This window comes from Arachis hypogaea, chromosome 4 (assembly GCF_003086295.3).
Source record: "Arachis hypogaea cultivar Tifrunner chromosome 4, arahy.Tifrunner.gnm2.J5K5, whole genome shotgun sequence".
In the NCBI taxonomy this organism is placed as follows: Eukaryota; Viridiplantae; Streptophyta; class Magnoliopsida; order Fabales; family Fabaceae; genus Arachis; species Arachis hypogaea.
Genome location: NC_092039.1, coordinates 86,703,766 through 86,721,075, shown reverse-complemented (window position 1 = coordinate 86,721,075; position 17,310 = coordinate 86,703,766). Strand labels below are relative to the sequence as shown.

Sequence of the window (17,310 nt, the reverse complement as noted above, 5' to 3'; positions counted from 1 at the left end):
CATCCATTCTTATCCTTCCCTTTGTACCTGCACAAACAAACAACTTTGCTATCATTTTTTCGGTCCATGTGAATAATGAATAGTACTTGCACATGTTTTTCATTCTTTTTGAATTGTAAATCAATGATTGACTTCATGAGCTTATAGCCGTGACCCTTGTATGTATGCACACTTATTACTGGACACCAAACTTAGTGTTTGGTAATGTCTCCTGATGACATGAAATCCATGTTGGTTGTCCTTAATGAATGTGCATAATTCTAATAAATCATAGTCACTTTGGCTCTTTGATCCTAAACAATTTTACTACCTAAAGTAATTGAAATCAAAGTATTAAAACATGCAAATGGTATACTTGTCATGAATTTCTAAATCCAGAGGAACTTCTTGCTTTTCATTAACTGTGTTCAAAGAGGAACACCAAACTTAATGTTTGGTTGTGCACCTTGAATGAAAGATTGAATACAATTTGAATAAGATTTGGGGTGCCTTCAGGCACACCAAACTTAGAGACCAATTGTATTTTACATGCAATGTTTAGTGCACCTTATCAACAGTTGTCCTGAGGATTCAAGTTCATGCATAAGAAACCATGCTTTATTAGATGCAAAGCAAAACAATAAAGAGTAAGGATACTAAAACATGGGTTGCCTCCCATGAAGTGCTTCTTTAACGTCACTAGCTTGACGGTTGTCCCTTGTTAGGGTGGATTGTAGTGCTTGATGTCCTCTCCTCTCACTATGAAAACGTCCCCATTTGATTCCTTCATGATTTCCAAATGTTCCATAGAAAGAACTTTCCTGATTGTGAACACTTGAGGGAGCTGGGAAAGGAATGGTTTTGAGGCCAGGTGGGATTGGCAGATAATGACTTGATATCACTTTATCTCCCGGAGAGAAACCTTCAGTGGGAATTTTCTTGTTTCTCCACCCTCTTGGCAATTTCTTTACAATTCTTCCCTCTCTCTTGAGGATTTCTTCATTGACCCTTATGCCAGGAGGATCCTTCTGAGCTGTTTCTATTGATTCTTGTGGCTTTAACTCTTGCCATTCTTGTTTGCCTTCCAAGGACTGTTTCAGAGTTTCAGCTGCTGGATTGCTTTCCTCCAAACACAGATGGCTACTATCATCCTTAGGCTTTTCAGGTTCTGGTTCAGGCTCAGATGCAGGTTTGAAAACATGGAAAATGAGCTGTTCATCATGTATTCTCAAAATTAGCTCTCCTTGTTCTACATCTATGAGCGCTCTAGCAGTGGCTAGAAATGGCCTTCCCAGAATGATAGGGTGTAGGTAGCTTTCCTCCATGTCTAAAATGACAAAGTCTGTGGGGAAGAAATAATTTCCCACTTTCACCAGCACATTCTCAACTACCCCTTCAGCTTGCTTCTGAGTTTTGTCAGCCAGTTGTATGATTACATCAGTGGATCTCACCTCATTCAGTTGTAACCTCTTCATAAGAGTCAGAGGCATCAGATTTATGCTAGCTCCTAGATCACAGAATCCTCTGTCAATTTTTGTTTCCCCTATGATGCAGGGGATATGAAAACTTCCTGGGTCTGTTTTCTTAGAGACTATGTCCTTCTTGATGAGGGCACTGCATTCTTTGTTCATTATTACAGTTTGTCCTCCCTTCAAAACTCTTTTCTTGCTCAGCAATTCCTTCAAATACTTGATATGTGTAGGCATCTGCTGGAGAATCTCAAGAAAGGGAATATTGATATGGAGAGACTTAAATGTCTCTAAAAACCTTGAATATGTTTTTCCTTTTTCACCTCCTCCTAACCTCTGAGGAAATGGTGCTTTTGGTTGGTATGTTTCCAGCATGCCTTTATTTTGCAGTTCCTTGGCTTGCTCAGTTTCACTTTCCTGCTTAGCTTCTTCCACACCTTCCTTCAAGATTTCTGGCTCCTGTTCTGAGGGTCTGATTCCTTCTTCTTCTGAGACTTCCTTCAATATGGTGATGGCCTTGCATTCTTCCCATCTCACTCCCTTTTGTTCCCCTTTAGGATTCTTTTCTGTGTCACTAGGGAACACTGCAGTTGACTTGGGGGCCTGTTGAGATAGCTCTCCTACTCGAGACTCCATCCTCTTGAGTTTTTCACCATGGTTCCTTAAGGTAGATCTCACATCATCCCTAAAGCTTTTCAACTCACTTATGTCCTGACCCATGTTTGCAAGCATTCCTTCTATCCTATTTAATTGATCTTGAAATTGTTGGTTCGGATTAGGTTGGGCAGGTTGATTATTTTGGCCATGATATGGTGGTTGGGAGTAAGTGTTTTGTGTGGCTTGGTATGATCTTTGGTTGGAGTTTTGGTATGTGGAATTGTTATGTTGGTTGGGGTTGTAAGGTTTGTGGTTTTGTGGTTAGGTTTGCTGGTTTCCCCACCCAAAGTTTGGGTGGTTTTTCCAGCCTGGGTTGTAAGTGTTGGAATGTGGATCATATGGTTGCCTTTGTTGATTTCCCATATAGTTGGCCTCTTCCCAATCACCTCCTTCAGTGCTTACTTCCTCTTAATCTTGTGTGTGTATTGCAGCCACTTGATTTGTTTCTAATTTCCTGGTGAGCTCTGCTAGTTGCTTGGCAAACACCTTGTTTTGGGCTAGAATTGTATCAACATGGTTCAGCTCCATGACTCCCTTAGTGTTGTGTCTCTCTGAAGCATAGTAGTACTCATTCTCAGCCACTGTCTCAATCACTTCAATGGCTTCTTCCACAGTCTTTTTCCTGTTCAATGAACCTCCTGATGAATGGTCTACAGCCTTCCTTGATTCATAAGAAAGTCCATCATAGAAAATATGCAATTGCACCCAGTCATGGAACATGTCTGGTGGGCATTTCCTTGTCAAATCCTTGAACCTCTCCCATGCCTCGTAGAGAGTTTCACCATCTTGTTGTCTAGAAGTCTGAACCTCAGATCGAAGCCTATTGACCTTTTGTGGGGGGTAGAAACGTGCCAGAAACTTGCTTTCCACCTCATCCCAGGTTGTTAGGCTCCCCCTTGGGAATGATTCCAGCCACTTAGCTGCCTTGTCCCTAAGTGAAAATGGGAACAAGGGCAGTTTATAGGCATCTTCCTGGACTCCATTGGAATTCACAGTGTCGTAAATTCTCAGGAATTTTGTGAGATGTTGGTTTGGATCTTCATTAGCACTCCCACCAAATGAACAATGATCCTCCACCAGTGATATTAGCTGTGGTTTGAGTTCAAAATTGTTGGCCTGAATGGGTGGTTTCTGAATGCTGCTACCACAATTCCCAGAGGTTGGGTTTATGTATGAACCAAGAACCCTCCTCTCGGGAATGGCATTGTTTCCATCAGCTCTCTCATGGTTGTGAACTTCTCTATCCATGTTGAGATCTAGAGCTTCCTCAAAATTGTCCTCAGATTCTCCTTCAGATTCTTCTTCTTCCAGTACTCTCTTCCCTCTTGCTTCCCTTCTAAGTTTATGAAGGGTCCTCTCTGGTTCGGTATATGGAGGAGTTGATGTCTCTCCTCTCCTACCTGTCATACAAGAACACAGCACAGGCAACAAACAAGTGAAATGCTCTTGGTTAATGGAAGAGTATGGTTAGAGCAGTTGAGGAATTAATTCAAATAGTTAGTGAGTCAGTGAGTTAGTTGCTTGAATTTAAAGGCATAAAGAAAGAAAGCAAGTAACAGAGTGCAGAAATTAAAATTCAACAAGTAACTTGAACTGAATTAACAAAACAAAAAAAATGCTCAATCTAGTTAACTTCCAATTTGACTACAAATCCTGCTTAGTAAGTGATGCTACGATTTTAGGAAATTGCACGATCGGCAAAAATTCCTTCCGGCAAGTGCACCGGTTATCGTCAAATAAAAACTCACAATAGAGTGAGGTCGAATCCCACAAGGATTGGTTGAGTGAGCAATTCGGATTAGAGGTGTGTTCTAGTTGAGCGGAATCAAGATTTAGATGAGAATTACGGAATGTAAAATTGGCGGGAAACGTAAATGGCAAGAAATTGAAATTGCGGAATCTTAAATTGCATGAATTAAAGAGCGAGAAGCTAAATTGCTGAAATTAAAAAGGGATCGGGGTGATTGCATGAATTTAATTGCAGAATGTAAGAGAAAGTGGTAGATCAGAAATGGGGAATTCATTGGGTTTCAGGAGATATTGAGATCTCCGAATCAAAACATTTTTATCCCTTCCTCAACCAATGCGTTCATTGAATTTTGCTTGGCAATCTTATATGATTGGATCCCAATCCCTTGGCTCACCAATTCTCTCTAAAAACAAACAAATTCCCAATCCCTTGGTTTAAATGTTCATAAGAAGAGATGACGCTCGATCACTGATTATACCACACAGTTTCATGAACCACAATTTGGTAGGATTACATGTCACAATATCCATCCAAACCCCAATCCAATTCACTGTGAGAAAGCTTCTCTAGCATGAATCCTCCATTCCTTTCCCAAGGTTCCGAAGGATTCCAATTATGGATAGTTTCTTTCCCAAGACAACTAACCAATGGAATTAGATCGAGAAGCTTTCTAACAAAAATTCAAGAGAAAAGATTGAAGAAGAAGATAAAAACTATTATTGATTCATTGAATTACAATAGAGCACCCTGGTGCATTTCTCATTTCTGGCGTTTAACTTCCAATTTAAGGTTAAACTGGAGGTTAAACGCCACTTTCAGCTTTTCCTCAGCTTTCATGATTTTGGCGTTTAAGCTCCAGTTTAAGCTTAAACTGGAGCTTAAACGCCACTGATAGTTCCCAGCATTATATGGCTTGGCAGTTTAAGTTCCAGTTTAAGCTTAAACTGGAACTTAAACTCCACATGTGATATTCAAGCTTCCTTTATTGATTTTGTTGCTTCCTTGCCTAACCTCTTCTTCCCTAAAATCATCCAAACAACTGCATCAAAGTCTTGCAAAATTTCATGAGAAATCTTCCATTCATAGCATTCAAGTAATATAACTAAAAACTCATGGAATTTGCATCAAAATCATACTGTTTGGATGGTTCATTGCTTTGTTATTCATTTAACCATTCTTGGTTACTTTAAGCTCAAGAAAATGCATAAAACAACTAAAACTAACAGAAAAATGCTAGTGAAACTAGCCTAAGATGCCTTGGCATCAGTAAGCAGATATTTTAGAGTAGCATGGTCAGTATAAATAATGACCTTAGATTCTACCTAGTAGGATCTAAACTTATCAATGGCATAAACCACTGCAAGTAGCTCTTTTTCTGTAGTAGTGTAATTTTTCTGTGCATCATTTAATACGCGACTAGTGGTGCACGAAATTGTGATCATCAATAATGGCACCAAAAACTTTGTGGCGCTCTCAAACGTGAATCACACTTTGACACAACTTCGCACAACTAACCAGCAAGTGCACTGGGTCGTCTAAGTAATACCTTACGTGAGTAAGGGTCGATCCCACGGAGATTGTTGGTATGAAGCAAGCTATGGTCATCTTGTAAATCTTAGTTAGGTGGATTCAAATGGTTATAAATGTTTCAAAAATAATAATAAATAAAGAATAAAATAAAGATGGAGATACTTATGTAAATCATTGGTGGGAATTTCAGATAAGTGTATGAAGATGCTGTGTTCTGTAGCTGGAAAGCCCTAGATGTCTAATTTCCAACGCCGTTGAGAGCGCGCCATTTGGAGTTCTGTAGCTCCATAAAATCCATTTCAAGTGCATGAAGGTCAGAATCCAACAGCATTAGTAGTCCTTTTTCAACCTGAATCAGATTTTTGCTCAGGTCCCTCAATTTCAGCCAGAAAATACCTGAAATCACAGAAAAACACACAAACTCATAGTAAAGTCTAGAAATGTGAATTTTTCATAAAAACTAATGAAAACATCCCTAAAATTAGCTATATTCTACTAAAAACTACCTAAAAACAATGCCAAAAAGCGTATAAATTATCCGCTCATCTCAACACTAAACTTAAATTGTTGCTTGTCCCCAAGAAACTGAAAATCAAATAGGATAAAAAGAAAAGAATATACTATAAATCTCAAAATATCAATGAATATTAGTTCTAATTAGATGAGCGGGACTTGTAGCTTTTTGCCTCTGAACAGTTTTGGCATCGCACTTTATCCTTTGAAGTTTAGAATGATTAGTATCCATAGGAACTCAGAGTTCAGATAGTGTTATTGATTCTCCTAGTTAAGTATGTTGATTCTTAAACATAGCTACTTTTATGAGTATTGGTCGTGGCCCTAAGCACTTTATTTTCCAGTATTACCACCGGATACATAAATGCCACAGACACATGACTCGGTGAACCTTTTCAGATTGTGACTCAGCTTTGCTAAAGTCCCCAGCTAGAGGTGTCCAGAGCTCTTAAGCACACTCTTTTTGCTTTGGATCACGACTTTAACCACTCAGTCTCAAGCTTTTCACTTGGACCTGCATGCCACAAGCACATGGTTAGGGACAGCTTGATTTAGCCGCTTAGGCCTGGATTTTATTTCCTTGGGCCCTCCTATCCATTGATGCTCAAAGCCTTGGATCCTTTTTACCATTGCCTTTTAGTTTTAAGGGCTATTGGCTTTTTCTACTTTCTTTTTCTTTTTCTTTTATTTTTTTCGCCACTTTTTTTTCGCAAGCTTATTTTTTTCACTGCTTTTTCTTACTTCAAGAATCAATTTCATGATTTTTCAGATTATCAATAACATTTCTCTTTTACATCATTCTTTCAAGAGGAAACAATTTTAACATTCATAAACAACAAGATCAAAAATATGCACTGTTCAAGCATTCATTCAAAAAACAAAAAGTATTGTCACCACATCAATATAATTAAACTAATTTCAAGGATGAATCCGAAACTCATGTACTTCTTGTTCTTTTGTATTAAAAACATTTTTCATTCAAGAAAGGTGAGGAATTCATGGAATTATTCATAGCCTTAAGACATAGTTACTAAATACTAATGATCATGTAATAAAGACTCAAAACATAGACAAACATGAAGCTCAAAAATCGAAAAATAGAAAAATAAGAGCAAGGAGATTAAGGAATGAGTCCAACTTAGTGAGGGTAGCATCTTCCTCTTGAAGAACCAAAAGTTCTCTTGAGCTCCTCTATGTCTCTTCCTTGCCTCTGTTGCTTGATCCCTAGTGATTTTGGTGCTCCTATCCTTAGTTGCTCCCAATAATTGTGTGGAGGAAAATGTATCCCTTGAGATATCTCAGGGATTTCTTGATAAGGGAATTCCTCATGCTCTTGTTGAGGTCCATGAGTGGGCTCTCTTGATTTGTAGTCAAATGCTCTACTACTGAACCATAGACCTTTGAGATGAATCTTTCCATCTCCCATGACTCAGAGGTGGAAGCAATTGCCTTCCCTTTCCTCTTTCTTGAGGTTTCTCTAGCCTTAGGTGCCATCAATGGTTATGGAAAAACAAAAAAATTATGCTTTTACCACACCAAACTTAGAATGTTGCTCGTCCTCGAGCAAAAGAAGAAAGAATAGAAGAAGAAGAAAATATGGAGGAGGGGGAGATGTGTATTTGGCCAAGGGGGAGAAGAGAGGGTTGTGTTGTGTGAGAATGAAGAAGGATGGAGGAGTTTATATAGTGGAGGGAGAGGGGTTTGGTTCGGCCATTTAGGATGGGTTTGGGTGGGAAAGAGATTTTGAATTTGAAGGTAGGTGGGGTTTGTGGGGAAGAGTGGATGGATGTTAGTGGTGAATAGGTGATGGGGAAGAGAGATTGAGGTGATTGGTGAAGGATTTTTGGGGAAGAGTGTTATTGGTTTGTGTGAAGAGGAGAGAAGGTGAGTTGAGGTAGGTGGGGATCCTGTGGGGTCCACAGATCCTGAGGTGTCAAGGATTAATCATCCCTGCACCAATTAGGCGTGTAAAACGCCCATTGCTTGCAATCCTGGCGTTTAACGCCAAACTGAACCTTGTTTCTGGCGTTAAACACTCAAATGTAGCATGTTTCTGGCGTTTAACGCCAGCCTGATACTTGTTGATAGCGTTAAACGCCAGCTTTCCTTAGGGTGTAATCCTGGCGTTTAAACGCCAGATTCCTGCTTGTTTCTGGCATTCAACGCCAGATTTATGCTCTATTCTGGCGTTGAACGCCAGCCAGATGCTTCTTACTGGCGTTTAAACGCCAGTAAGCTCTTCTTCTAGGGTGTGCTATTTCCTTTGCTATTTTTTATTCTGTTTTTAATTTTAGTATTTGTTTGGTGACTCCACATGATCATGAACCTAATAAAATATAAAAGAACAATAAAAATATAGATAAATAAAAATTGGGTTGCCTCCCAATAAGCACTTCTTTAATGTCAATAGCTTGACAGTGAGCTCTCATGGAGCTTCACAGATGTTCAAAGCATTGTTGGGACCTACCAACACCAAACTTAAAATTTGAATGTGGGGGTTCAACACCAAACTTAGAGTTTGGTTGTGGCCTCCCAACACCAAACTTAGAGTTTAATTGTGGGGGCTTTGTTCGACTCTGTATTGAGAGAAGCTTTTCATGCTTCCTCTCCATGGTTGCAGAGGAGGATCCTTAAGCTTTAAATAGCAGGTAGTCCCCATTCAATTGAAGGATTAGCTCTCCTCTGTCAACATCAATCACAGCTCATGTTGTGGCTAGGAAGGGTCTTCCAAGGATGTTGGATTCATCCTTATCCTTCCTAGTGTCTAAGAATATGAAATCAGCAGGGATGTAAAGGCCTTTAACCTTCACTAACACATCCTCTACCAATCCATAAGCTTGTCTTATTGACTTGTCTACCATCTTTAATGAGAATGTGGTAGCCTATACCTCAAAGATCCCCAGGTTCTCCATTACAGAGAGTGGCATAAGATTTATACCTGACCCCAGGTCACACAGAGCCTTCTCAAATGTCATGATGCCTATGGTACAGGGTATTAAGAATTTACTAGGATCTTGTTTCTTTTGAGGTAAAGTTTGCTGAACCCATGTATCTAGTTCACTAATGAGCAAGGGAGGTGCATCTTCCCAAGTCTCATTACCAAATAACTTGGCATTTAGCTTCATGATAGCTCCTAGATATTGAGCAACTTGCTCTCTAGTTACATCTTCATCCTCTTCAGAGGAAGAATAGTTTTTAGAGCTCATGAATGGCAGAAGGAGGTTTAATGGAATCTCTCTGGTCTCTATGTGAGCCTCAGATTCCTCTAGGTCCTCAATAGGGAACTCCTTCTTGTCTGGAAGACGTCCCATGAGGTCTTCCTCATTGGGATTCACGTCCTCTCCTTCCTCTCTAGGTTCGGCCAATTTGATTATGTCAATGGCCTTGCACTCTCTTTTCGGATTCTCTTCAGTATTGCTTGGGAGAGTACTAAGAGGAGTTTCAGTGATTTTCTTACTCAGCTGGCCCACTTGTGCCTCCAAATTTCTAATGGAGGACCTTGTTTCACTCATGAAACTTAAAGTGGCCTTAGACATATCAGAGACTATATTTGCTAAGTTAGAGGAGCTCTACTCAGAATTCTCTGTCTGTCTGAGAAGATAATGGGAAAGGCTTACTATTGCTAAGCCTGTTTCTTCCACCATTATTAAAGCCTTGTTAGGGCTTTTGTTGATCCTTCCATGAGAAGTTTGGATGATTTCTCCATGAAGAATTATAGGTGTTCCCATAGGGTTCACCCATGTAATTCACCTCTGCCATTGCAGAGTTCTCAGGATCATAAGCTTCTTCTTCAGAAGATGCCTCTTTAGTACTATTGGATGCATTTTGCCGTCCATTCAGACTCTGAGAAATCATGTTGACTTGCTGAGACAATATTTTGTTCTGAGCCAATATGGCATTCAGAGTATCAATTTCAAGAACTCCCCTCTTCTGAGGCGTCCCATTACTCACACGATTCCTCTCAGTGGTGTACATGAATTGGTTATTTGCAACCATGTCAATGAGTTCTTGAGCTTCTGCAGGCGTTTTCTTTAGGTGAATGGATCCACCTGCAGAATGGTCCAGTGATATCTTAGAGAACTCAGATAGACCATAATAGAATATATCCAAGGGTCACTTCTACCTTCACCTTTAGTGCCTCCTTTAGCTCCTTATGAAGTATAGATTCGCAAAGACGATCCTCTCTCTCTCTTGTTCCATATCAATAGCATAATTGGGATCATCTTGCTCTTGGATTAGTGGATGTGGGTGTTCTTCCATGGATGGTGGTGATGGGATGGATGGATCATTATATGGTTGAGATGGAAGTGCATTGGAGCTTGAGGGTTGAATATTGAAGGTATTTGGTGGTCCGATTTGGGCGGCGAGAGCTTGTATAGTAGAGTTTAGATCGGCAAATGCTTTCTCCATGGAGGTTTGGGGTGGATAGGAGGGTTCATTTGTTGGGAGAAAGGGTTCATGGTCGGAAGGTGGTTCATCTTGATAATGATAAGGAGATGGTATATATTGAGGTGGTGGTTCTGTGTATGGTTCATTTGGCTCATAAGGTGGTTGGTATGGTGGATACGGGTTAGGGACTTATGATTATGGTGGTTCAAAATTATATTGAGGAGGAGGGGGTTCATGGGCATATGGTGGGTCTTGTTGGTAACTACAAGGGGGTCCACCATATATATCATCTCGGTATGCATTGTAGAATGGTCTTTGTCCATGATATCTTGGAGGGTGTTGTCGCCTAAAGGGTTGATCAGATCCTCTTGGCTCCGTCCATCTTTGATTGCTTTGACCTTGATGCATATTCCTGTTATAGCTTTCTCTTCCTGCAACATAGTTGTAACCAGACTCATAGCCAAAGGGGTGAGAGTTCATAGTAGTAGGAGAAAATAAAAACAAAAACTAACAAAAAAGAAAATATTTTGAAAAAGATTTGATTTTTTGAAAAATGATAAGATAAGATTTTGAAAAAGATATGATTTTTATTTTTTTGAAAAAGATTTAAAATTTGAAATTTGATTTTGAAATAAGATAAGATAAAATAAAAATTTTAAAATCTGAAATTTTTTTTTTTGAAAAATATTTACAATAACCAATAATAAGGCACACGTTTGCAATTCCCGGCAACAGCGCCATTTTGACGTTAGGATTTTTACTAGTAAAGAATTTGTAAAAATATAGTCGTGTTGTGAGTATAGATTCTAAACCAACAGAAAAGCCCTTCGTACAAATGTTTTGGTTGTCACAAGTAACAAACCCCTTTAAAATTGATAACCGAGTATTTAAACCTCGAGTCGTCTTCTCAAGGAATTGCAGGGAGGTATGTTCTTATTATTGGTTATGCAAAGGTATATTTTGGGGTTTTTAAAAGGGTTGAACAAGTAATTTAATTGACAAAAAAAATAAATAAATGACTATAAAATAAACTCTTGGCAAGATATGAGAAATTTGAAGTCCTATCCTAGTTATCCTTATCAGGTGTGATGAGAATTGGATTTGAATCCCACTTAGTTAACCTTTACTAAAGTAAAGGAAAGTCAAGTGGACTAATTAGTTTGATCCTCAAGTCCTAGTCAATCCCTGTGGGAAGACTAGCTTTAGAGCGATCTAGATCAATTAGAATCTGCCAATTTCAACCACTGCTGAGTTTGACAACTCAAGAGTTACCAATTAATCAACCAAAGCCAAGAATGTAGAAAGCTAAATTAAAATCATATATCTGAAAACATCTCAATAATGTGTATTAAATAAGAAAATCAATCCTAACATGAAAAGTTCATAACCCAATTGGGCAACACAAATCAGATACAAATGAAAGCATCAGAGTAAATGAAAGTAGAAGAGAAACATAAATTATTGAACCTGGTATGAAGAAACAATCCTAATGACTAAAAGAAATCCTAAATCCTAATCCTCCTCTCTATCTAAAAACTACATCTAAAACCTAAAATTGTGAGTAATGATTGAATGTATGATTCTGAATTAATGGATTCCCCTACTTTATAGCCTCTAATCTGTGTTTTCTGGGCCGAAAATTGGGTCAAAAACAGCCCAGAAATCGCTGTTTACGAATTTAGCTACGCTGGTTTTTCGTCACTGCAACGCGTCCGCGTTGATCACTCGTTCGCGTCACCTAGCGGTATGGCCACTATGGCAAATTATATATCAAATCGAAGCCCCAGACGTTAGCTTTCCAACGCAACTGAAACCGCATCATTTGGATTTCTGTAGCTCAAGTTATGTCCGTTTGAGTGAAAAGAGGTCAGGCTGACAACTTAGCAGTTTCTTCAACTTCTTGTATTCCTTCCACTTTTGCATGCTTCCTTTCCATTCTCTAAGCTATTCTTGCCCTATAATCCCAGAAATCACTTAACACACATATCAAGGCATCGAATGGTAATAAAGAATAATTAAATTTAATATTTCTAAAGCATAGAAAACATGTTTTCACATATATCATATCATGAGGAAGGAATTATAAAACCATGCAAATAGTATGAATAAGTGTGCAAAGGCTTGATAAAAACCACTCAATTGAGCACAAGATAAACCATAAAATAGTGGTTTATCAGTCCACTCTGAAAGCATATCAGAAGGACACATTTTGGTCATCTGCTTGTATCTTTCCCAAGCTTCATAAAGGGATTCACCATCTTTTTATTTGAAGGTTTGAACATCCACTCTAAGCTTGCTTAGCTTTTGAGGAGGAAAGAACTTAGCCAAGAAGGCCGTGACCAGCTTATCCCAAGAGTCCAGGCTATCTTTAGGTTGTGAGTCCAACCATGTTCTAGCTCTGTCTCTTACACCAAAAAGGGAAAAGCATGAGCCTGTAGACTTCAGGATCTACTCCATTAGTCTTAACATCTCATAGATCTGCAAGAACTCAGTTAAAAACTGATAGGGATCTTCTGATGGAAGTCCATGAAACTTGCAGTTCTATTGCATTAGAGCAACTAGTTGAGGCTTCAGCTCAAAATTTTTTACTCCAATGGCAGGGATTGAGATGCTTCTTTCATCAATCTTGGAAGTAGGTGTAGTATAATCACCAAGCATCCTCCTTGCATTATTATTTTTGGCTGTCATCTCCTCTTCCTTTTCAAAAATTTCTGTAAGGTTGTTTTTGGATTGTTGTAATTTTTGTCCTTTCAGGTTCAGGATCTGCTTTAACAAGAATATTCTTGTCCTTCCTCCTGCTCATATGAAAAAGAAGGGAACAGAAAATAATAATAAGGATCCTCTTTATCACAGTAGAGAGATTTCTTTATGTTAGTAGAAGAAGAAAAAGAGGAAAATTCGAACTCAGAGAGGAAGAGGGGGTTCGAATTTTTAAGATAAAGAGAAGTGTTAGTAATTAAATAAAATAAATAGAAAGAGATGAGAGAAGGAAAAATTCGAAAATAAATTTTGAAAAAGGGTTAGTGATTTTCAAAAATTAAGAGAAGAAAAACAATTAAAATTAAAATTTGAAACAATTAGTTAATTAAAAGAATTTTGAAAAAGAGGGGGGTCATTTTTTGAAAATTAGAGAGAGAAGAGTAGTTAGGTGGTTTTGAAAAAGATAAGAAATAGTAAAACAAACAAAAAGTCAATTAGTTAGTTGAAAAAGATTTGAAAATCAATTTTGAAAAGATAAGAAGTTAGAAAAGATATTTTGAAATCAAATTTTTTAAAAAGATATGATTTGGAAAGGATATTTTGAAAAGATATGATTGAAAAAGATATTTTGGAAAAGATTTAATTTTTAAAATTAAAATTGATTACTTGACTAACAAGAAACTAAAAGATATTACTCTAGAATTTAAAGATTGAACCTTTCTTAACAAGAAAGTAACAAACTTCAAATTTTTGAATCAATCACATTAATTGTTAGTAAAGTTTTTGAAATTTTGAAATAAAGATAAGAAAAAGATTTTGAATAAATTTTAAAAATTTTTGAAAATAAATAAAAAAATGAAAAAGATTTGATTTTTGAAAAGGATTTTGAAAGGATAAGATTTTTAAAATTGAAAATTTGACTTGAGTTATAAGAAATAGCTAAGTTTTTTAAAAAATTTTTTGACTAAGTCAACTCAAATTTTCGAAAATTATGAGCAAAATAAGGAAAAGATATTTTTTTATTTTTGAATTTTTAATGAGGAGAGAGAAAAACACAAATATGACCCAAAACATGAAAATGCAAGATCAAAACACATAATGCATGCAAGAACACTATGAATGTCAAGATGAACCCCAAGAACACTTTGAAGATCATGATGAACATCAAGAAATTATTTTTGAAAAATTTTCAAGAAAAGAAAAACATGCAAGACACCAAACTTAGGGATTTTCAATGCTTAGACACTATGAATGCAAAGATGCATATGAAAAACAACAAAAGACACAAAACAAGAAAATTTAAAGATCAAACAAGAAGACTTATCAAGAACAACTTGAAGATCATGAAGAACACATGCATGAATTTTCGAAAAAAGAATGCATAAATTTTAAAAACATGCAATTGGCACCAAACTTAAAATTTGACTCTAGACTCAAACAAGAAACACAAAATATTTTTTTGATTTTATGATTTTATTAATTTTTTGGATTTTTCGAAAATTATTTTTTTTTTGAAAAGCAAAAATAAAGAAAAAAAATTTTGAAAGATTTTTGAAAAAATTTTGAAAAGAAAATTACCTAATCTGAGCAACAAGATGAACCGTCAGTTGTCCAAACTCGAACGATCCCCGGTAACAGCGCCAAAAACTTGGTGCACGAAATTGTGATCATCAACATTGGCACCAAAAACTTGGTAGCGCTCTCAAACGTGAATCACACTTTGTCACAACTTCGCACAACTAACCAGCAAGCGCACTGGGTCGTCCAAGTAATACCTTACGTGAGTAAAGGTCGATCCCACAGAAATTGTTGGTATGAAGCAAGCTATGGTCATCTTGTAAATCTCAGTTAGGTAGATTCAAATGGTTATAAAGGTTTCAAAAATAATAATAAATAAATAATAAAATTAAGATGGAGATACTTATGAAAATCATTGGTGGGAATTTCAGATAAGTGTATGAAGATGCTGTGTTCCTTCTGAATCTCTGCTTTCCCACTACTTTCATCCAATCCTTCTTACTCATTTCCATGGCAAGCTGTATGTAGGGCATCACTGTTGTCAATGGCTACTTCCCATCCTCTCAGTGAAAATGGTCCAAATGCTCTTGTCACAGCACGGCTAATCATCTGTCGGTTCTCGATCATGTCGGAATAGAATCCATTGATTATTTTGCGTCTGTCACTACGCCCAACAATCGCGAGTTTGAAGCTCGTCAAAGTCATTCAATTCCTGAATCCTACTCGAAATACCACAGACAAGGTTTAGAATTTCCGATTCTCAAGAATGGCCGCCAAAGGGTTCTAGCTTATACCACGAAGATTCTGATTAAGGAATCCAAGAGATACTCGCTCGTTCTAAGGTAGAACGGAAGTGGTTGTCAGTCACGCGTTTATTGGTGAGAATGAAGATGAGTGTCACGGATCATCACATCCATCAGGTTGAAGTGCAACGAATATCTTAGAACAAGAATAAGATGAATTGAATAGAAAATGGTAGTAATTGCATTAAGACTCGAGGTACAGCAGAGCTCCACATCCTTAATCTATGGTGTGTAGAAACTCCACCGTTAAAAATACATAAGTTATCAAGGTCCAGGCACGGTCGAATGGCCAGCCCCCAAAATAGGATATGAATTTGAACAATAGGGAAAAGGACCAATGGTCAAAAGACTCCTAGTACATTAGTAAAAGGTTCTATTTATACTAAACTAGCTACTAGGGTTTACAGAAATAAGTCTAAGTGCAGAAATCCACTTCCGGGGCCCACTTTGGTGTGTGCTTGGGCTGAGCTTGAGCTTTACACGTGCAGAGGCTTCTCTTGGAGTTAAACACCAAGTTGTAACGTGTTTTTGGCATTTAACTCTGGTTTGTGACGTGTTTCTGGCGTTTTACTCTAGAATGCAGCATGGAACTGGCATTGAACACCAGTTTGCGTTGTCTAAGCGAGAACAAAGTATGGAAAATTATATATTTCTGGAAAGCCCTAGATGTCTACTTTCCAACGCCATTGAAAGCGCGCTATTTGGAGTTCTTTAGCTCTAGAAATTTCATTTCAAGTGCAGGGAGGTCAGAATCCAATAGCATCAGCATTCCTTTTTCAGCCTGAATCAGATTTTTGCTCAGGTCCCTCAATTTCAGCCAGAAAATACCTGAAATAATCGAAAAACACACAAACTCATAGTAAAGTCCATAAATGTGAATTTTGCATAAAAACTAATGAAAACATCACTAAAAGTAGCTAGATCCTACTAAAAACTACCTAAAAACAATGCCAAAAAGCATATAAATTATCCGCTCATCAACTAGCATAGTAAATGATATGCAGAAGCTTGTCATGTCTCTAACCTAAGACTGCACCAATTGCATGATCACTTGCATCACACATTAGCTCAAATGGCAAATCCCAGTTGGGTGCAGAGATAATAAGAGCACTGACAAGCTTGGCCTTCAGAGTTTCAAAGGTATCCAGGCATTCTTGGTCAAAGACGAATGGAACATCAGTGGCCAATAGATTGCACAGGGGTATGGCAATTTTAGAAAAATCTTTTATGAACCGCCTGTAGAAGCCTGCATGTCCTAGGAAGCGTTTGATCACTTGCACCTTAGCTTGATCCACTTTTATCTCTTTGTTTGAGATCCGATGCCCAAGACCAATGTCTTCAGTTACCATGAAGTGGCATTTCTCCCAGTTTAGAACTAGGTTTGTTTCTTGGCATCTTTTTAGGAACAGGGTCAGATGTTCAAGACAGGAGTTAAAAGAGTTTCCATAAACAGAGAAGTCATCCATGAATACTTCAAGGAACTTCTCTACCATGTCAGAGAAGATGGACAACATGCATATCAAAAAAGTGGCGGGTGCATTGCATAGGCCAAATGGCATTCATCTATAGATGAATACGCCCAAAGGATATGTGAATGCTGACTTCTCTTGATCCTGTAGATCTACTGCTATTTGATTGTACCCAGAATATCCATCCAAGAAACAATAAAAAGCATGACCTGCTAGTCTTTCTAGCATTTGGTCAATGAAGGGTAAAGGAAAGTGATCTTTTTCGGTGGCGTCATTGAGGTTTCTATAATCAATGCACATACGCCACCCTGTAACTGTCCTTTTTGGGATCAGCTCATTCTTTTTATTGTGAACCACTGTCATTCCTCCCTTCTGATGACGTGTCATCATGTCATGTTTTTCTATTCTTTTTCACATAAGAAATTAATGATTAATGCTTAATTGTTAAGTGTTTTTGTGCTTAAATAGTATATTTCTTTAATCTTTTAATTTTATAAACTTTGTAGGAAATAAGTGCAAAAAGAAGAAAAAGC

The 17,310-nt window shown here is 37.7% G+C and overlaps 2 non-coding genes across 2 annotated transcripts; both read left to right on the top strand.

Annotated features, from left to right (window-relative positions):
• The first annotated feature begins 2,823 nt into the window (after window positions 1-2,823).
• Window positions 2,824-2,927, top strand: LOC112798554 (small nucleolar RNA R71). The gene has a single exon (XR_003200162.1). It is a non-coding gene; the product is annotated as a small nucleolar RNA R71 (small nucleolar RNA).
• A 9,547-nt stretch (window positions 2,928-12,474) lies between these two features.
• LOC112799417 (small nucleolar RNA R71) lies at window positions 12,475-12,582 on the top strand. The gene has a single exon (XR_003200999.1). It is a non-coding gene; the product is annotated as a small nucleolar RNA R71 (small nucleolar RNA).
• The last annotated feature ends 4,728 nt before the right edge of the window (window positions 12,583-17,310 follow it).